The following is a 23,491-nucleotide window of genomic DNA, read 5'->3' on the forward strand; positions in this document are numbered from 1 at the left end:
ATAGCAGGGATTTTTTCCTGGAGGCTTTTCCTGCTCATTCTCCCTATAAAAGAAAATATTTCCTACAGCTTTTTTATTTTCACATTGTTACAGACTAAAGAGAGATTGTATTTTTGCTAAAACACTAATCACTTTATATGTTCTTACTCAAACATCCTTACAATACTTAGTATTAAATTATTCAACTTTTAATAGACATGTTAAAATTAATAAAACTTCAGAGTTATTCTTTTTATTGTTTTTGAGTTTGACCTCACAATGAGAAATTTGCATAATTGCACAAGGGTAGGCTTTCACTGGTTATATCACTGGATAAATTTTCCATAATATCTAATCCTTCGTTTAACAAAATATCCAATAACTTCATGTCATTTGAAATACTAGGATTTAAATACTAGAATATTAGGGAAGTGTTAGGACAAAGATTACATTTTGCCATTTTACTTTCAAAATATAAAAGGGTATAAAATTATTTGGTCTGAATTGCAGACTTATCTGTACTAGTTAACAGGAGAAGGGTGCAATTCCCATAGCAAATGTCTTTTGCTTCCCTCCTCTGTCCCTACTCCAGAAATTTACAATTTTTTTCCAACTGATTCTGCAAGAGCTCCAACGCCATTACAAAAAAATCATAGTGACAATGGTCAAACCTGTTTGGTAACCTTCGACATTCTAAGGATTGGGATTTTATTCCAACAGGGAAGATTGATGCTTTATCCAGGACCAACTGCAGTCTTATCCATTTGATTCGTAGTGGGCCAGCATTTCGCAGTTTTCATATATAAAACTAATATTCCAATTCCACCTGATCAAATGCCTTCCCTCCACACAGGAACAGAGGGAGTACAAGATGAGATGAATGACTTATACCAAATGTTTAAAAATACTCAAATTCTCTCTCATGAGACCAACCTGTGAGGGAGTATAATGTGTAACTGTGGTTGTTTGGGTTTCCACAGACCTTGACATATAGATCTTTATATTTAGCAGCCATGTAGGCTGAAAGTTCATACACCATGGTGAGTTCCCATCTTCCTAAAGTTTTAAAGAAATCATAGCTCTGTTAGATCTTCTCTCACTTTCTAAGATGATCAACTTCATTAAAAACCTATTAACCACTATAAATTAATTTGCACATATAGTTGAAAGTGACTATAAAAGTGAATCTGACTATTGGTTTTCATAATTTACCAAGATGAAGAAGATACAAAAAGGCATAGAGAGAGAGAGAAGGGACTTGAAGGGACCTCGAGAGGTCATCGAGTCCAGTCCCTTGCCCTCATGGCAGGACCAAATACTGTCTAGACCATCCCTGATAGACATTTATCTAACCTACTCTTAAATATCTCCAGAGATGGAGATTCCACAACTTCCCTAGGCAATTTATTCCAGTGTTTAACCACCCTGACAGTTGGGAAATTTTTCCTAATGTCCAACCTAAACCTCCCTTGCTGCAGTTTAAGCTCATTGCTTCTTGTTCTATCCTTAGAAGCTAAGGTGAACAAGTTTTCTCCCTCCTCCTGATGATACCCTTTTAGATACCTGAAAACTGTTATGTCCCCTCTCAGACTTCTTTTCTCAACTAAACAAACCCAATTCTTTCAGCCTTCCTTCGTAGGTCATGTTCTCAAGACCTTTAATCATTCTTGTTGCTCTTCTCTGAACCCTCTCCAATTTCTCCACATCTTTCTTGAAATGCAGTGCCCAGAACTGGACACAATATTCCAGTTGAGGCCTAACCAGTGCAGAGTAGAGTGGAAGACTGACTTCTTGTGTCTTGCTCACAACACACCTGTTAATGAATCTCAGAATCACGTTTGCTTTTTTTTGCAACAGCATCACACTGTTGACTCATATTTAGCTTGTGGTCCACTATAACCCCTAGATCCCTTTCTGCCTTACTCCTTCCTAGACAGCCTCTTCCCATTCTGTATGTGTGAAACTGATTGTTCCTTCCTAAGTGGAGCACTTTGCATTTGTCTTTGTAAAACTTCATCCTGTTTACCTCAGACCATTTCTCCAATTTGTCCAGATCATTTTGAATTATGACCCTGTCCTCCAAAGCAATTGCAATCCCTCCCAGTTTGGTATCATCTGCAAACTTAATAAGCGTACTTTCTATGCCAACATCTAAGTCATTGATGAAGATATTGAACAGAGCCGGTCCCAAAACAGACCCCTGCGGAACCCCACTTGTTATACCTTTCCAGCAGGATTGGGAACCATTAATAACTATTCTCTGAGTACAGTTATCCAGCCAGTTATGCATCCACCTTATAGTAGCCCCATCTAAATTGTATTTGCCTAGTTTATCGATAAGAATATCATGCGAGACCGTATCAAATGCCTTACTAAAGTCTAGGTATACCACATCCACCGCTTCTCCCTTATCCACAAGACTTGTTTTCCTATCAAAGAAAGCTATCAGATTGGTTTGACACGATTTGTTCTTTACAAATCCATGCTGGCTATTCCCTATCACCTTACCACCTTCCAAGTGTTTGAAGATGATTTATTTAATTACTTGCTCCATTATCTTCCCTGGCACAGAAGTTAAACTAACTGGTCTGTAGTTTCCTGGGTTGTTTTTATTTCCCTTTTTATAGATGGGCACTATATTTGCCCCTTTCCAGTCTTCTGGAATCTCTCCCATGGTTTTCCAAAGATAATAGCTAGAGGCTCAGATACCTCCTCTATTAGCTCCTTGAGTATTCTAGGATGCATTTCATCAGGCCCTGGTGATTTGCAGGCATCTAACTTTTCTAAGTGATTTTTAACTTGTTTTTTTATTTTATCTTCTAAACCTACCTCCTTTCCATTAGCATTCACTATGTTAGGTTTTATATTTTTTATATATATATATATACACACACACAGAGAAGGGAAATAGTATTTTTAAAATCATCAAATTTTAAGTAAAATGCATAAAGCAAATTTGTTTAAACTATACTATATGCACTTGATTCAAGAGTATCCTTTTAAATAGTCCATTCAACTTGTGAAGATCAGTATGGTATGGTAAGTTTTTTTTTTAAACTTATAAATGCCAACTCCTGATCTGTAGTCATTTAAAATGGAATATAAATAAAATGCCAAGCTGAATTTCAATAAATTTACATTAGTACATTTAGAACTTGTACAGACTCCAGGATTAAAATGTTTTATACTGCATACATTGTATCATTCTCTTTAGTGCCAATTTTTCTTATTTCTATGAAACTTTCCTGAGTAATACCACAGTGACTGCCAAGAACACATCTGAGGCTCATACATTTTGTTGGAACCAGAGAAAGCCATAATGTTTTTTAAAGTGGGGAAAAAAAACGAGAGGTTTACTTTGAATGATGTCTAATAACACTGTAGTTTTCAAAAAAAAAATCATACTGGGTAAAGGCTCTTTTCCTGTCTCTTATGTGTAATTTACTTTTTATGAACACGCTAAGTTTACAGGCCTAGACACCAAAGACCTCTTTTTAGCCACAGACAAGATAACTACATCACAGGAAGAAACCCTCCCCACACTGTCCCAACATACCTCAACCCCTGTAGTGAGTCCCTCTATCAACGAGAGAATAATGCCACTCTGTCATCATTTCAATCCTAAACCTACCTACTGAGATGGACACTAAAGATTCCAATTAGTACAAAACATGGCAGTAGTTTTTGTGATGTGGACATTTGTCCATTGTGAACTAAATTTAAGCACATTTTTCCATGTAGAACAAAAAGGCAATGAGTATGGGGTAATTTTATTTACTGCCTTTGTCTACTATGTAGTAATCATTCTTATGTCATGCCCACTAAACAAGGTAAAGTTTTCAAAACTCACATGCTAAATATCTGTGCAAAATCTGAAAAAGTTAGCCCCTACCAGATGCCTACATATAGTCATGCACAAGGGTAAACACACAACACTTTAAATAGGTGCAAGTATTCACATGCAGATATGACCTCATAATCTTTTCTTTGTTAAACTAAATAGATTGAGCTTTAGTCTCCCTCCACAAGGCATTTTCCAGACCTTGAAACATATTTAGTGTTTTTCAGTTGATCATTTTTTAAAGTGTGGACATTAAAATGTAACACAGTATTCCATATCCCATCATATTTTTCTAAAATTTTTAATCAAAACAAAACTATTACTGAATTTTTTCATTTACCAAAATGTTAGGTTTAGGTCATTACCTCAACAGCTTTCCTGACAGGTTCAATAAAAATATTGATAAAATAGTTTAACAAAAAACAAAAGAAAACAAAAATGGTCTGTTTTGAACCCTGCAAAAGGGAACCAACTTTGAAAGTCTGGAATTTGACAATTTTTCCTAACACTTGTGGTAATCATCTCCCTGAAGGTCTCTTTCCAACCCAACCTCATTCTCACAATCATCCCTTTTATTAGGGGAATACAATGAACTGTTGCCTACCCTGCCTGGTTTTTGGGCAAACTTAACTGCCTTCCCCTTGCTGAAAATCAGATCACACAGAAGGAATCAGTTATACTCAGTCAACTTCTGCTGTTGCCTCCCTGGCTTTGGAAAGGTGGTAATTAGAGGAGATTGGAATGATTTTGTCCCCAGAGGGCCTATATCTTCCATTATAGAAGATGCACATGTCTTATTCAGTTATGGAACCGGAAGCAAAAGTTCTTTACTAAACAGAATTGTGAATCTGCCCCCAAGAGTGGTAGGAGCCTGAAGTCACTAAAAGGTTTGATCCACTAACAATACAAGTTAGTGTCATGAGTAGCATGAATCCCACATGCACACAGCTGGATGCTTCACAGCTGATTCTAGGTGGTTCTCAGGTGATATATTTAGCTATGTAACTGGCATACAGGAGCAGCACACAGCAAATAAAGGCATATTTGTAAAAGCCATTTTTCTTCAGGACTAGCCATTGCTTTGACATATGGTTGCTTCAACCTGTTGAAGGGATACATGGTGTGCAGTGTCTCGTGGAGACCTTACTTTTGTTATCTCTTGTTTTGTTGGTTGCCCTTCACCTAAAAATCAACCATTCACATTGAGAAGATGTGGTTGCTCTTTGTGTATAGAACTGTAACATGGTGATCTTTTAGATCCCACTTTTAGTCAACTGGTACCGTTTCCTACACCTTTGTTGCCCACTGTGCGAGCAACTGGCTTTCTGCTCTCCACAAGATCTTTGGCAGGATAATGGGAGCAGAAGGCCTTCCTCACATCTCAAGGATGCAGAGTAGCCACTCAGCAACCCCTAAGGAAAGTGGTAAAGGAGGAGCAAGTTACTGAGATATATTGCTGCATGTGAGATAGAGACATGTTTTGCAGGTTGCTGAGCATTTAAAATAGTAAGTGAGGTCTATCTGGGGGAGAGAACAGCAGTGAGGACAGAGCAGTGGAGGTGGCTTTGGAGCTCCGTGTTCTTGCCAGTCCAAAACTCAAAATGAAAAGCAGCCCCTCACAGTTGCAGCATTCTCCTTACTCCACACAATATGAAATACGAATCCCCATAAGTTGAAAAAAATGAGAGTAATGTTTGGTTTAGTTCTGTTACATACACTAAAAAAAAACTTCAATGAAATTAATTTTATTGCAGATAAACAGAGGTACTTCTAATGCAATTAAAACGTGGATTTCCCATTTTACCCTCTCCTGAGATAGAAGAGTCTCACTGTATCTCACAGGTAAAATGATGTTACGGATAAAAGAAGTTTCCTCTGTATCCTTTCATATAAAAGTTTAATCAAACAACCTCAGCTAATTTCCAGTCAAAAATCCTGCCAACGATGGAAAATGGCAGCTTCCCTCTGCCATTTGGGTGAATTATTTATTTATTTGGGTAAAGTAAATTTAACTCAATAAAATATAGCCCCCACCTAGAAAGTGTTGGTTTTCAGGAAGTAAAGAATTGTTTTATTTACTGCCTTCACAAATGGGACCCATCTCTCTTCCCCCCTAAACAAAACTATTCATCATTTTCAATATTATTTTTCAATTTCAGCAGCCATGTCACCCAGAGCTACTGATTCACAGTAAGCCATGAGGGCATAGATTACTCTCCCAAAGGTGGAGTCTCAGGCCAAAAGCCTGGGTTTAGGCAGTGTATGCTTGTAGACTTACCTGTGAGGTTTACACAGAACCCTGAACCACACAAAAATCAGGGTTGAAAGTCTGAGTAATTCTACTATGGGGATAAAAATACATTTTTCCTGGATGTAAATCATTAGAATATAAAAAGGCATATAAAGGAAATATTAAGAAGTTAAACAGGAAAAATATAATCATATGTACAAGATAAGCAAACAACTACTTTACCAAAAGAGTGGAAACCATCTCAAAATTATATACAGAATGTTCATAGGAAAACCCTAAATTATCTGTTTAGCACACTCAGGATTTAATGAAACTACACTCAGTTTTAACTGGAATTTTCAATCCATCATAATGCTTCTTACATCAAATGAGTTATTATGGTTCCTTATCTGTCACTATAATACCTGCACACCTCTGTACAGTATGTATTAGTCTCATGCTATTTATAATTAGATACTTCTACTTAATATCCATATTTTTATATGAACTGTGTCAGGATGGATGTTCATTTTGTGCTAATTGTTTGAAATTACATTATTATATGCTCAGTAAAAATGATATTTAAATGCACTATTTGAGATGTTGGCTTAATTTACTAATTTTGAGAATATCTGTAACACTGTTTTCTAACTGTTGGCAATACAATGGAAAAAATGTCTGAATGCTTATGTTACTTTTTTCCTTATGAAAGTCAACGAAGATGATTTTTTAAGAATTATGTGTGTATGTGGTATTAACTTGCACAGTGCCCATGTTTTCATGAAGAATATATGAAAAATAGAAATCTCACTGATTGAAAACAAGAAATTCTTGTGCCTATAATTCCAAATTAATGTAGGAGTTCAACAAAATTCCAACAAGATACATGCAGTTGCATATTATAGGTGTAATTTTGCCAAATGTGACACAGCTTGTGTACTTATCTTTTCCATATACAATCCTCAAGGCATGGGAGGGGCAGAGATGGAAGGAAATGTGGACTTACTTAAGGACGAAACATCCTGACAAGAAACTCAATAGTTTACTTAGCTTTTTTTCCTAATATTACTGGAAATGGGGTAGTTCTGATGGTGACAAATGTCTCTCAAAAAGGCAGTATTTGTTATTAATCTTTAGCAAATAAAGTTAGCAAGCACTTCAGTGTAAGTGCTTACGGTCAAACACTTGAAAAATTCTCCTCTTTGCAAAATACCATTGTCATTCATTAATAAGACTGCATAATGTAAAAGAGGCAAAGGTTAAGTACAAGATTATGTTCTATTGCTTCAGAAAACAAGCCACAGATTTATATGCTGATACTGTATCACTAAGGCCTTCTACAGGAATGGTCAGCAATGACACCATATTATTGATGAAGCCCAGCTCCACTTTTGAGAAGCAGAATGGTCTGTAAGACGTGGTGCTGGACTGAGAGTCAAGGAACCTGGCTTTTCTTCCCAGCTCAGTCGTTTACCCGTTGCATGACCTTCGTCAAGCCATGTTTACTCTCTATGCCACACTTTCTCCTCCCATCCTTTATAATCTAAATATGAATCTGAAAATCATTTGAAACAGGAAGTATGTGTTTGTACACCGTGGAAGTGCACAAAAGACAACGTTTATTGCCGGGGGGCTGTAACATTAATTCTGTGTTGTTAGTTACGTTTTTGGCATTTGACTCTCTAAATCCAGTATTATACTGAATGCTGAGATGTACTTTACACCAAGTAGCAACTGTTATGAATAATTTCATATAGAAATCTTAGTTGTGGAACTCTCACCATTCTATGTATCACAAGTGAAACAACTGGCAAAACTAAATAAGAGAGTTGCTTTAAAACCAGGGGAGAAATTGTGAACATTTAATGAATTATTTTCCATTTTTTGTAAACATTAGCTGTTTCAGTGAAAAGTGTCCAAATTTCAAATGAGCTCTACTAAATAATACATCTTAATTAACCAAAGGTGTCTTTTTCAAAGTGAAATGAACTAGTAGCAAACAAGCCTTCATGGGACTTCCAGCACTGATACCAGATTTAAGTCTGGCTTCTTGAAACCTAGAATTAAGCTTTAACAATTCTCTTCTAGATTTTAATCTTCTGTGATGGGTTCACTCTGCCCACAAATGAGATCTCTGCATATTCCAAATCAAAAACAAAAGCAGCTGTGGGAAAGCCCAGCACACAGTATAAGATACCCCAACATATAGCATGTCAGGCATTAGAAAGAGCCATACTGCAATTGACATTAATTTTATGAATTGTATTTTTATCATATTTCTCAAAACAAAGAATATGTGCCTGTTATAGTTAACAAATATGACAAATACTGAGGGGAGGGGGTTACCTAATAGTTCTGATTCCTGCTCTTTAACTTGCCTTATTGAAAGTTCTCCATTAAGTTTTTTATTTCTTTACAGATGAAAGCCTTAATAATGAAATCTCTACTACATTCTGATAGTTATATAATATAGTTTTGTACCTGGGCCAATCTTTCACTGGACAAGATCCCAATAAAACTGCATTAGTCATTCATTTAAGAATGTATTCCGGACAACAACATTAAAATGTATTGACATTCACATATGTTAGTCTTTTCTAACTATTCCCACCATTTGGGTATATTTAATTTTTCTTCCTCAATTTGTATTTCCTACAAGGCTACACATTTGGTATTTCTGATACCCTTTTATTAATTATTAGATTTTATCAAAGTTTTATAGTTGCAGTTACATGAACTGTGTAAGGAGTGTTCCTTAAGTAATTTTATATATATTAACATAGTCTTTCCTTGTTCACAAAAGCGACTAGTAGTGTTTAACAAAAAATGATAAACACTTTCTGATTTAGGTTCAGGTCACTGAATGTTCCTTGTATTTTAAAAGATCCTTGTGCACTAGGTCACTAGATTGACCAGTTATAAACTTAATTTCTTGCTACTAGGCGGTCATCAAAAACTGTTTCTATAGCAACAGAAGCTGGCACACAAATACTGAGAAACTAATAACTGCTCCCAACATCCTACTGTCCTCGTACATGGAGACTTATGCTTCTTTCCTAAAACTTTTGTTGAAAATATCTGAAATACACATCAATTTCAGAACACTTTCTTCAGACTAGTATGTGTAGTAATTTATATCCATATGGATTACATTCAAATACTTGAATATATATATACACACACATCAGCTGCTGTAACATTTTTGAGAACTCTTGTATTTAATTAAGGCAAAGACTGAGATTTTCAAAACTAGGGGATTTGGCACCTCTGCTCCCTTAAGCAGCCTTTGTGATCTCAGAAGGTTTCCTGGAGCTCCGAGTATGGAGGGGGGAAATGCACAAACTGCTTTACCCCATTAAAAGGGACACAGCACACTCTTCTCCTCCACATGGTCAATTACCACCACTGGTCAGTGCATGGAAGGTGTGGAGCCATAGCTCTGCCTAGCCTACAACAGTTTGAGGAGACATGCACCACTGTGGGAGAAATTTAGGAGCCTACTGACTCCAATTCCGTCTGGTTGTTGAATGGTCCATGCAAAAGGGACAGGCTCTTTACTACTCTCCTCACATTGCAGACTGCGTAAGGGATAAGTAAAATCTGGCTCTTGAAGTGAGAAAAATTAGACTTTTGAGGGCAATAAATTTTAACACTTACAAACAAATCAATGTGGCTTTGACTTTCAAGGTCACCGAATAAGTCCCTCACTGCTCTGTCTAGTCCCATTCATATCTGGTTAATTGTACTAAGCCTGCCCTAAAATTTATATTATCTAGCATACCTCTCATAAGTTTATCATCTTTGCAGCTATGTAAATCATTTTGCTTTTCCTATATTGCAGCTTTAATTTTCTAGGAGTCTGCTGTTTGCAGGTGCAGTTGCCATTTTGTAAGGTACAGTTGATGCAGCATATTAGAGCAAAAACTCACACAAATTTGCTTCTGTTTATTCATAGCTTACCATTTCCCTTCATCTAAATTTAAGACATTACAGTAAGACTGAAAGTGTATGGTTGCTGTATATATTTTTAAATAAACATATATATCTGTACAGTGTATCCATCTTGTATACAAAAATTATGTTGAAAGAACATTTAATTTGCAAAGTTAAGCACTCAAAAACTAGGGAAATGCCAGATTGACAGTTGCTGATGCAACCTTAATTTGGCCTCCTTGTGAGGCCAGTCTGTGCACTGAATGATTCAGGGGTCCTGTGGAAAAACAACAGTAAGTGATCATGTAATTAAAGTCTGTAGCATAAAGCATAGGCACAAAGAGGCTGAATTAGGGTTTCACAGGCTGATGTCCAAACAGTATGTATTTGGGGAACTAAAGATTTAAAAAGGCACCCTGGTCCATGGAGTCTGCCATATTCACTTCTGGAGAAGTGGTGAAAAGATTGTGTTGGGCTGAGGAATCAGTAACTATTTTCAAGTCTAATATCTTAAAATCCACAAGGGCTAGTACTGAGATTACATCATTCTAACAAATATATAGCTTTTGTTACCATTTCGATTCCAATAGGATTTTACCAGCCACTATCTTGAGAACCACTAGACCTAGAAAACTGTGCCTTATGACATCTAGAAGAACTTAGTGTGCCATCTTTCAAATACTATAAAGCATTAATTTGTAACTCCCGTGTTTCAAAAGATGAATTATGTCTTAGTTTTAACTGTTTAAGTAGGAGTTTGGGGAATAGAAGAGCAAGATGCTAGTTAGAATAACATGACCTCGTGGTTCCATGCCTTTTAGCTGCCAAAATTAGAAACTTTTTGCTGAACTGGTTTTATCATGTTTATACAACAGAGCAATTAAAATAAATAAAAACTAGTGTGAGTTATGTACCAGTGGCCCTCATTTTTTTAAAGTAACTCATGACTTTAGATGCCTTAATTTTGGGGTGCCCAACTTGAGTCACTTTAAGGGGCCTGGTTTTCAGAGGAAAGATGCCCATCATTCTGAAAAAAAGATAAGCTCCCTTTAAGGCATCTCAAGAGAGGGACCCAAAAATTGAGACATCCAGAGTCAATAATCACTTTTAAAAATTTTAAACATATAAAGTAGGTCCCTTCATTACATTACCAGACAAACTAATAGGCACTAGCAAGGCCAACAGCCAGACATCCTGTTCTCTCATATTAAAGAAATAAAAATAGTTAATGTTCCAGATAGTAGCTGGAAAGAGGCTCGTTTCTTTTGAAACAAGCCCACTTTATATTGAACTGCACGCTGCTATGGTCTAAAACATCAGTTCATCTTTTTTGTTGCCCATGGAAACTTACATTCCCCACTTCACAAGATTAGTCCAATGTTAATTACAAGGTTTACATTGCTTATACTCTTTTGATTTCTATGAATTCTGACTAAGATAATACATGGAGCTTTCTTCCATATTTTTATTATAGTTGGTGAACATATTGTGTTCATTAGCAAAATTCTAACAATTGATAGACAAGCTGCTGACAGCGTGGGTTAAATCTATTTCTTGTATAATTCCATTGACTTCAATGGAGTTACTCCAGAGTCTAATTTGGGCCAGTATGTGGAAATGAGACTCAACAGTATAGCAGTTTAAAAATGAGAGGTTTTTGTTTGAGTTTGGTGTTAGTATTTGAAAGAGCATGTTGGATTTTTTTCCGGTGTGAGTGGATTGTTCTGGGAGAAAGTGTTTTGTGATTCAGAAGCTGTTCCTTGTGTATATGCATCCATATGTCTTAACTTCTCTCTGGCGATGTGCCTAAATCTGGAATAGTGAGAGAGTTGTATTTAATTGTGTTCTTCTTGTTTTGTCCAGTTCTCTTTATGTCCATGTGTAGTGCATAGCGCTGAAATGACAAATGCTGAAGTTTTTACTCAAATTTATTAAATAGAAGCAGAGATTCTCCTTTATATTTCTAGGTTCCCTCAAGTCAGAGTGCCCACAGACAAATCTGCCTCTATTGGTGTCAGTGTAAAATTTGCTTAAGAAAATACTGAACAACAGGGCTTTAGAGTAACAAATTAGTTAGGTAAGAGTTTTGTATTTATCTGGTTTGGTGGGTTTTCTGTGGGGGCAGGAAGGTGGTTGTGTATTGTTTGTGCCTGCCGAACTTTATTTTATATATATAAACAGTGATGAACCCAGCTTGACTGTCATAACCCAGATTAAATATGAATGCTGGCAGTTAAAAATAGCTTCCATATAAAAGGACATTGAATACATTTAATATGGAAATTAGTGTGACAGTGAATTTGGAACCTTATATTGCCACTATTGGAAAAAAAATGTTGGTCCATAACTAAAAGCTTTTAGATATGCAACTAAATGTCATCTGAAATATTGTGCTACTTTAATACCAACCACCAAATTTAGTGCAAGCCAGCAGATTCTATATGAGCCAGTTAGTGTGTAACACATTAGTTCACTTTACAATTTACAGATCTGTAGTGTGCATTGCTACATGGTGTAGACAAGCCCTTACTTTATTTTATAAAGTGAGGTTTTTTTAAATGTACTCAGTTTATTGTCTCAAAATATTTTCAAGTGTTATATGCCTATACTTCATACATTATGTTCATATGATCTGATTAGATAAAAAGTTTAGTGTAAATTATTATACTGAGCTTCAAGCTATAAAAGTGTTTGTAGGGGCAATTGCCACTTTGAGAGGCAGAGCTGATGCAATAGTCCACAGAGGTGAGATGCTGTGCTCTCCTATGGAGATTGGCTTTTATGCTTTCTTATATTGTTGCTTCATTTACTCTAAATCAGTTAATCTGGACTAACGGTATATGGTTTGCTCTTTGTCACATTTTTCTAGTCAAATATTTTGCTCTTGAAAATATACTAAAATCATGTCAGTAAGTAGGATGAATAGCAGTCTTCAAAGTGAAACTCAAATCCTCCCAATAAATGTTTGTTCACATCTTTCTCTTAATAAGACTTTGCTTTACTGGGGAGGCAAGAGTTTTACTCTCTCTCTCTCTCACACACACACACACACACACACCCCTACCTCATTATGGAAGGGCAGAGGGATAAATTTATCTTTCTGGCACATGCACGCTACCACCCGAAGTCAATGAAAATTAGGTCCATATATCTGCGGGCTGAATTAGCATCTATATTCAGTGCTAGTATTAAAGAGATATGTTTCTCAAAAGAATTCAGAGCACATATAGACTATTATAAGAAAAACGTGAATAATTAGTTACTGCTAGAGTTTATTTCAATATTACTACTTGGTGTACCTGATGAAATTAATTTTTGGACATGATTAATGGGGATAAACAAAGTATGATAATGAGTCCTGTCAATAATACACATCTATAATTATCAGAGGGGTAGCCGTGTTAGTCTGGATCTGTAAAAGCAGCAAAGAATCCTGTGGCACCTTATAGACTAACAGACGTTTTGCAGCATGAGCTTTCGTGGGTGAATACCCACTTCGTCGGATGCCACAGGATTCTTTGCTACATCTATAGTTAGACTCCATAAAGACTTCATTCTTTATTCCAAGCATATTAATTTCTTCAAATTATTTTTAAGTAAAAACATTAGGGGATTAAAGGGTATAGTTACTGTAACTCAAATCAGTTACAAAATGTTCATTCAGACACAGTATTTGAATCATCCATAAAAATCTGTTGGATTATTTCTGCTAGATTTTAATGTATCTCTACATTGACAGTAAATTAGTCACTTTAAATTTCATGTAGCCATTGGTAGCAGTGGCAAGTGTTAACACATACTAGAAAGTATCTAAACTAAAGGCATATGGTAAACCTCAGTCATCACAGAGCTCATCAATTCTGCCAAAACTGAAATACATTCAACTTGATTATATTATACATATTTGACCCTACTTCTGGTTATTCATGAACCATGTAACAACCTTGCAAATTTTAATAAGCAACAGAATTTGTGAAAATAATGGATTAAGGTATTCGACTACATTGTTTTATGTCATTTACAAAACATATGGCCTTTTTCTGTCAAGGAAGACAGAAGAGTTATAGGAAATTAAGTAATGTTTTATACATTGTCCAACAAATAGCCCTAGTATTAAAATACATGTTTAGATATTAATTTTTGTACTTTTCCTTCATAAATAGAATCAAAATGTTCATCACACAGGTATTAAGGCATTGCATAGGATAAAAATATTTTACCATACTTGTTGCAGGTCATTATTGCATACAATACATAATCAGCATAATTTTCAAAATAGATGCATTTTCCAAGCCACATGCTGCAACCAAAGTGAAAGTAACAGTGCATTCATTAAAACTTTGTTTTGACAAGTTTACTTCAAACATCTAAAAAATAAAATCACCTCTGTATAGAAACAGTTTGCATCCGTCAAAAAACTTCAGTATATGAAGTCACAACTAGAGATCTGCTGTAGCTTTTTGTATTGGATCTGATCCAAAGCCTATTAAAATAAGTGGCAGATTTCCACTTACTACTATGGATTTTGGATTAGGCCCTTGAGCCCCAATCTTTCAAACAGTTCCACAGGTGCTAAACTTATTTGCACAGTTATGTAAGTATCTGCAGGATCAGGGCACTACTTGGGAAAATGCAACACAAATTAATGATGTGGAGGAGAGGCATTTGCTCCAATCCCTCAGACAGAGACAAATACCTACAAGATCTTTATCAAGGGTACCCAGAAGAGTATCGAGAAGTCACCTACTACAGGACAGGCCCAATAAATAAAGTAACAGAACGCCACTAGCCGTCACCTTCAGCCCCCAATTAAAATCTCTCCAGCTCATGATCAAGGATCTACAACCTATCCTGTAGGATGATCCCTCACTCTCATAGATCTTGGGAGACAGGCCAGTCCTCGCTTGCAGACAGCTCCCCAACCTGAGCAAATACTCACCAGCAGCCACACACCACACAACAAAAACACTAACCCAGGAACCTATCCTTTCAACAAAGCCCATTGCCAACATATCTATTCAAGGGACACCATCATAGGATCTAACCACATCAGCCACACCATCAGGGGCTCATGCACCTGCACATCTACCAATGTGACATTAATTCCCCTCTGCCTGTACATTGGCCAAACCGGACGGTCTCTATGCAAAAGGATAAATGGACACAAATCAGATGTCAAGAATTATAAAATTCAAAAATCAGTCGGAGATCACTTCAACCTCCCTGAACACTCAATTACAGACCTAAAAGTCGCAATTCTTCAACAACAGAAAAAAAACTTTAAAAAGCCAGACTCCAACAAGAAACTGCAGAACTGGAATTAATTTGCAAACTAGACACCATTAAATTCGGCTTGAATAAAGACTGGGAGTGGATGGGTCATTACACAAACTAAAAACTATTTCCCCATGCTAATTTTCCCCTACTGTTACTCACACCTTCTTGTCAACTTTTTGAAATGGGCCATCCTGATATTTTTTTCTCCTTCTGATAATAGCCCACCTTAATTGATTAGTCTCATTAGAGTTGGTATGGCAACCCCCATTTTTTCATGTTCTCTGTGTATATACAGTGAAACCCCGCTATAATGCAACCTTTGGGGTCCAAAAAATCCCATCGCGCTAAATGCGGGGTCGCGGTATAGCGGGGTTTCAAATCAGTCAGGTGGTCCCCAAAGCGGTGCATTGAAGTGCGCCGCCTAGTGCCCCTCGTGCCTAGTGCCCAGCAGGGGAGAGGAGCCACAGCCACCTGCCTGCCAGGGACAGAGAACTCCAGGGCTGCGGGCGCCGGTGCTCTCTGTCCCTGGCAGGCGCGGGGCCGCGGCTTCCCTCCGGCTACAAGAGGAGCCGCGGCTCCCCACCTGCCGGGGACAGAGAGCACCGGCGCCAGCAGCCTCGGAATTCTCTGTCCCCAGCAGGTGCGGGGCTGCAGCTTCTCTCCCCTGCCATGGTGTTGGGGACTGTTGGTACAGTATCATACTGTATTATACTGTACCTTAAAGGGGAGCCAACCTGCGATCGCGTTATATGCGATTTCGCGTTATGGCAGGGTTTGACTGTATATCTTCCTACTATATTTTCCACTGCATGCATCTGATGAAGTGGGTTTTAGCCTATAAAAGTTTATGCCCAAATAAATTTGTTAGTCAGCATTCTTTACTGTTATTAATCAAAATAGTATACAGAAAACTTTAGTTGAAAAACTACACCTTTTTTTCCCTCTTAGCTGAGTAAATTGAGGACATGATAGTATTACAGAGGAGCTGCAAGGTTATTTTCCTAAAGTAAGCTTAGCATATCTCACAAAGGAATTTCTATTCACTTTTCCCCTTCACTTCAATGACTCAAATTATCACTTACTCCCAGGGTGTGAAAATATTCACTGTTTCACACACAAAAAATACAAGCTTTTCTCTCCCTTCCTTTTTTTCAGTAATCTGTTATTCTTTCCTATCTCAAAATTATCAACAAAGATTATCCTTCAAGGCAGAAATGGAGACACTTTCAAGAAAATAAACAAACCAACACAAATGCAAAATGCAGGGCCGGCTCCAGGCATCAGTACAGCAAGCTGGTGCTTGAGGCAGCCCTTGGAAGGGGGCGGCACATCCATGTCTTTGGCGGCAGGTCCCTCAGTCCCTCTCGGACAGAAGGAGCGGCCGCTGAATTGTGCCGAAGAATGAAGTGGCACGGTATACCAGCCGCCAATCACGGGGGCGGGAGGGGTTTCCCCTTTTTCCTCTTCTCTTTCTCTTCGCCGCTTGAGGCAGTAAAAAAGCTGGAGCCGGCCCTGGCAAAATGGCAGAGTTATCTGAAAGTGAGGTTGGTGCTCTTTAGATACCTTGAATATTACATTTCATATTGCTTACAGTATCGTCAAAAACAATAAAGCCACAGTAAACTTAACATATTTGACTTCATATTCAGGTTTCACACTGAAAATGCAACATGTGCTTTTTAATCTGTAAAGAACGTGATTGTTTCAGCTCTGAAGTTAATTGGATGTGATGTAAACTATTGTTTGAAGAATGGTGAAAACAATCTGAAGTTTCCCAGAATCATACATGACTAAAGACTTAAATGCAAGCAAAATGTTTGAAAAATTGTAAGCCAGCCACTTTCAGAAAAAAAAGTTGAACAGTTAGTAACTTAACTGATCAAAATTTTCTCCTCAAAATTATTTTTTTTTCTTTCCTGTTTTCCATGGAATATTTTTTTGACAAAAAAATAAGAGCCAAAACACAAAATAACTTTCTTTGGATATGCTGCTGTGGTGCCTAGGAGAGGACTTGTAATTTAGTTGCCTCAGATCACCATCCTCCACTATGGGCCAAGCTCCCCAGCCATATTTTATCTCCAATTATGCACCATGATCATGTAACCCCCATGATATATCACCTCCCCTTACCAAGACGTGAGTCTGCAGTATACTATGGGATATTCAGCCAGGGAGCCTGAGCTATAGAGGAAAATGGGAGCTTGAGGCACTATAGACAGCTTTTCCAATTCAAAGTGTTTGCATTTTGATTTTTCACCAAAAAGTCAAAGTTTTCCATAGAAACTCCTCCTCCACCCCATCCTCCATTTTCCAATCAGCTCTAGTTAATAATAGTCAAAATACACACAGTACTAAACAATGACAAACTTCTCAAGTAATCAGATGTCCTGCCCTCACCTCCACATTGTTTCAGTGATCAATAAACAGTTGATTATCAGAAAACATTAGAGCTTACCTTGCCCTTGTCCACTGGTCTGGTGACTCCACACCATCAGAATTACCATTAATATCCAACATGTCCACCCAATTACTCTGATGCTCTCTTGTCCTCCAGCCATTGCATTATTGGACACTATGAAAAAAAAGAGGTTATTACATTTGTGTAATTACAGCTCTTTGGAAATACAGGGGAGGAATGGAGGAAGGGAGAACAATCAACCTTTTCAGGAATAAGTCTAACTAGGATTAATATATCAACCAGCTTTCATAAATATTCATCTAACAAAAAAGTCTCTCTTCAGGACTTCCATAAAACTATGCCTATGACCTGATTACCTTGTACAAAATGGAACCAAGTGGCCAGACAAATAAATATTTTACTTTGGTTCCCACAGAGTTTAAGAGCCTGGAATGGCAACCCCTACCTCACTGAGCCTTTCTACCCCCTCCCAAGATAGTGCTTGAGACAAGCACCCTCCCCCGCACCTTCCCCAGCCAGACTCCCCTCTTCAGAGCTCCTACACCTCACAAGCATAACATTCTTGTTACCATAATCATAAACAAACATTAGCTGGATTTTCACTTACAATTAATTTTTAGAATTGTTACAAAATAACACAATAATTCCATGTTGTACAATACCCTTTTTGTCACATTACTGAGTATAACACTGTCACACAAAGTTTTGTGGTAAGACTTAGCTCTAACATGCTACAGAGTGCATAGGGCACTTGCCTAAATTTGGCAGCAATCTCCTCACATTTCCCCTCTCCCATGACTGTATCCTTGTGTTCTCTCCAACTGGGGGGGAAAAAAACGAAACCCACAAACCAAGTTTACATGTATCTTTCCAAATTGTGAATTTTAACTCAAACTTAAACTCTGAACCTCATTTTCATTTTATACACGTGCAAGAGCTGCTCAGGAAAACAAATCTGAGCCCAATTCATTCTTGCTGTAACTCATTGATACATATATTAGAAATTAATTATTTGCCCCCACCACTACATCTCCAAACTAATTTCTGTATCTAAAAACTAATAGAAATATTTTTGACAGTTTGTATGAAGTATGTTATTTTAAAAATGCAATGTTCTATAAAGACAGTAGTCATCAGTTCTGGAGACTATTAGGGCAGTATAAATATCTGACCGACGAGTAGCCCTTCAATAAAGTTATTCTGAGGTGCCTGGATGTGGGGGGGGGGGTTGTTTTTCCAAAATAGATTTGACATAGCTCTACAAACTTAAAAAACCATTTACATATGCAATGTGCATTAATTGTAGTATCTGCAATACATAAAGGACCACATGATGGCTGACTGTATCAAGGACTCAGTCTTAGATATTACTGTACAATGCATTCAGTATGATTATGATTATGATTTTTATTGTCAAAATAAATGGGATTTCGCTATATGGTTGTTACTGAACAATGATGTGAGACTGCGAGATGCCCACTGCAGGATCTTCAGTGGCAACAAAGGTGGTGACCTTCATGCCTACCACTTATAATCACCTAAAATCTATTTTTCTGTAGTTAATACATTTATTTTAATGTTTTATCCTTACCAGTGAATTGGGGAATCTTCTCAGATTACAAAGGATAGTGCATGTTCACTATCCTTTGCTGAAGTGGCAAACTAATTAATGAGCTAGCATTGCTCAAGAGAATGTCTTGAGCAGTGTAAGGTGGTCCATTTCTGGGGTGCAAGAGTGGGAGTATTTGCTGGTATTTCCCTGTATATGGTTCATTCACGCAATTTAGCTGGATGTATCCCTGAATGTTGACTGAATGGTAACTGCACCTGGAGGGGTTTGCTGCTTGTCACTAGCAAAGTATTGTGAGAAACAGCCCGGGCTGGAGAGTTAAGGGGGCACAGCAGTCCCACAGTTCCAGGCTGTACCTCCAGAACCCCGTTACAGACAAGATTTCAGCAGACGTCTACAGAGAGGATTGGATAGCCAGTAAGCCCACAGTGCTACCAACCAATATAGACTATGATCTTCTGAAAAACATACAGAGTTACCATTTAATCATATGTATCAATGATCCAACCACTTGGCCCAGAATCAGATGTGCTTCTTCATGAAACACATGTAGCTCCCTCAGGATTAACATTTGATTTGCTCTGAAGTTAGTCATGGTGACCAGATATCCCAGGATGGAGAGACAACCCTGTTTTGATTAGTTTTTATTAACTCATAAGTTTTGTCATCTTGTCATGTTACCCTGTGCGATCCTAAGAGCTGCTCAATGCCCATTGGCAAAGGTTTCGCTGTCATGTAACAGCAACTTCTATCATACCTAACAAACTCACTACATCTAACACATTTGTCATGGTATTTTTCTATAAAGAATGTCATATAAACTATCAGATGAAAATTTCTATCATATTGGTCATCATAATCATTGTGTAATGTATGTACGGGAAACAATTAAGAAGTTGCAGGTCTGTGTACCAAAATATGCTCAAACCAGCACAGTTGGTAAACAATTTTGTCCCAGACAAAGGAAGGTTGATTTGCCTGTCTGTCTAGGTCTTGAATGTAAACAGAGCAAAGTAGGCTAAAGACAATGGAAATTATATTTGCATATGAAGTCAACAGGAAAATCAAATTAACAAGAGGATGAGAAAAGGGGACATGGAGTCAGCACTCTGAGGAACAAACAGCAAAAATATTTTTCAAAGGTTTTCTGGACCATTTATTTGGAACCATTTTCTGCTTCTATTATCTTTAACCTAAATCTCTGTTCTTTTTTAATAAACGTATTCATGGTTTTACTATAAGTTCACCTAAGTGCAATATATTAAAGTGTGAATCCTCAGCTGGTCTAACAGGCTTGTGTGACTACTGGCTCTTTGGAGACAGGGTCCATAGTGATTTTTGTGAGTGTCCAGTGACAGAGGCTTGGTACTGTAGGGCAGTGGTGGGCAACCTGCGGCCCATCAGGGTAAGCTGATTGCGGGCCACGAGACATTTCGCGGATGTTGACCGTCTGCAGGCATGGCCCCCCGCAGTTCCCAGTGGCCACGCTTCACCATTCCTGCCCAATGGGAGCTGTGGGAAGTGGCAGTTAGCACGTCCCATTGGTCGGGAACGGCAAACCGCAGCCACTGGGAGCTGCGGGGGGCCAGGCCTGCGGACGGTCAATGCCACAAAAAATGTCTTGCAGCCCACAATCAGCTTACTCTGATGGGCTGCATACGGGCCGCGGGTTGCCCACCACTGCTGCAGGGGAATGCTTTTTAAGGAGGTGAACACAAGGTTAACCTGACAGGCAAAATAAAGGCTGGCAGAATTTTGAGGAGATTGTTTGGAGGGCTAAGAGCCTGTAGTGTCCAGGCACTGACACATACTTTAGCTCCAGCAAGTTACCCCAGAGAGAGGGACAACAAGGTGACGCACAGTCCTGAATTCCCTGAGAAATTGTCACATCGTGTCCTCACGTAGCACTGCTGGTCCATAAGCAAAATAACACTTTCTCTGGCTATCACCTGGCAGCTGCTCCCTACACCTTAATGCATTGGCTGCTCTGCTGAGGGATAACAAAAAACATGGAAATGCTGTTGAGGGAAAAAGGGATTTGGGGGAAGAACAGACTACTGAAAATCATTGTCCAAAAGGCACAAAGCACTGATAATACCCAAGGTACTTTTTATTACTACAAATTCACAGAAGTAGTGGTGTTCTGTTAAAAAAAAATTGGCAAAGAATTGGTTTTAGAGATAGAAGGGTTGATTCATTTTTATTAGTGCAGTGTAAGCAAACAGATGGTGTTTAATTAGTTATTTACCTACTTAGGGATTTTAATGAATAGAGTAAAGATAATTTTCAATTTTCCTTTATCTACGGAAAGCTGGCATTTCATAAATGCCAAATTTTCATGTTATATGCATCCATGCCAGTTTTACTATAAACATCAAAACCCTGAAATCATTAAAATTACTTCTAGAAACTGCATAGAAATCAATGTCTACATTTTATTAAATATGATAAATGTTTTTTTAAAACATATGTTTCATATGTGGACATTAATGAGGTGGTGTAAGCAGACTGGAAGGCTGAGAAGTGTTTGTTTGTAGGAGAAAAAAAATAAGAGGAAAGCTAACAGGTCAACATCTCTAATACACAATAGGAAAAGGAATCAAACAAGTCAAAGCCTGATGCAGATTTTGATGTGTGACCTGAACTGCACTTTCTTCTTGCTTTGTTCAACCAATGAAGATGCAGTTTTGGCTAGGGGCAGGTATAAAAGCATTAGGGATCTGTGGGATAACTGGAGCAGCATGCAAAGAGGGCTGGTCTACATGGCAAGTTACTGCATGGCAAGCCAGGATGCGAATCTACAGCACACAAGCTTGCCTCACAATAATGTCCTATGAGGACACTGCTATGGTACAGTGAAAGTCCTGGAGTGAGATCTGGCATACTGTCCTTTCGTATAGACTATTACTCTATGCTCCACTCCGGACCCACTGCCCAGTAATGGTAACATGGCTTACTGATTTGCCATGCTGTCATGAATACTGGGCTTCACTTCAGTTTCAAATGCCTACATCTTCATTCATATCCATGAATGACACTTTTTTTTTTTAAACAGAGTCACCAACATGAATTTAGATAAATAATCTGCATCACTTTCTGGTTACATCATTTTCTATTCTACTCATTCATAATGCATTTGAACTGTATTGTCAGAATTCAAACAGCAATCTGCTTATCAACATATCAAATTATAAAACCAAAAACAAAGTTTGTGGAATTGAGAGACAAGTCAGAAGAGAAACTTAGATGGGGGGCAACAGGGGGCCTCAAGTTTGCCGCACTTCCTTCAAAAGGTTCTTACAAAGCAAAGGCAGCAAACTAAAGCAAAGGGTTAAATTCAAAATAGGGCTTCCCTTGGCCTAGATCTCTTTTTAAAGGGAATAGTCTTATCGATTGCACCTGAATTATGTAAGAGGACTGGGTAGTTTTTGGATCACATATTATCTTTACATAGCTACAAATATACTAGAGTAATCAAATGTCAAGCATCAAGGATCATAAAAGACTATTACATATGTTCACACATTCCAACAATGAATTCTTCAAGTACAGTATTATGGATTTAAAGGTGTAGGCAAAAGAGGACATGGCAACTAACAGAAGTAGATATGTCTAAAATCAGCAGATATGACTGAATACTGACAATGAGCAGACCTATTATATAGAAGGGTACCATTTTTCAGAGTTTAAAAAAATGTGTTACCACCATCAAGTTACTGAAATTGTATTTAAGATCATAAGCTATCAATGGAGAATCTGACTCCAAACCCAAAAATGTTTACTTCTTTTTAATCCTAAACCATGCTTTTCACAATACATGCAGAAAGTCTTTTACTTTAGTCAAACATTTTTATAATTATATACAATTGCACTGATAGAGTAGACAATGAAGCCTACGTACTGTGCTATTACTCTATGTATATTACCTGTCTACTGGTTGATTATTCCTGACACATTACTTCTGACTGATTAACAATTACAGAAATTTAGCACAGCCAGCCATCCAAAGCAACTATGTTAATTTAACAAAAAATAGTGACTTTAGTGAGTGCAACAGGTCAATCTGCTTAAGAAATATCCTATTCTTCCATTTTAGTTAGCTGATGAAGAAGAGCTCTCAAGAGACAGCATTGCAGAGAACTGGGTTTCTTGTAATCCTTTTTTGATTAGGAAATCACTAAAAATCAAGACCCTCTCTAACACTTTGGGAGCATTCCATTTTATTTTTTAAGGTTTCTCTAA

At 37.6% G+C, this 23,491-nt stretch overlaps 1 long non-coding RNA gene across 1 annotated transcript in view; it reads right to left on the bottom strand.

Annotated features, from left to right (window-relative positions):
- The window catches only part of LOC123361918, a 37,085-nt gene that overhangs the window by 11,766 nt on the left and 1,828 nt on the right, over positions 1 to 23,491 (bottom strand). The window contains exon 2 of the long non-coding RNA XR_006576276.1: positions 17,716 to 17,832. This is a non-coding gene — a long non-coding RNA (uncharacterized LOC123361918). The remainder of the gene's footprint in view (positions 1 to 17,715; positions 17,833 to 23,491) is intronic.

Source organism: Mauremys mutica, chromosome 1, assembly GCF_020497125.1.
Source record: "Mauremys mutica isolate MM-2020 ecotype Southern chromosome 1, ASM2049712v1, whole genome shotgun sequence".
Taxonomy (NCBI): domain Eukaryota; kingdom Metazoa; phylum Chordata; order Testudines; family Geoemydidae; genus Mauremys; species Mauremys mutica.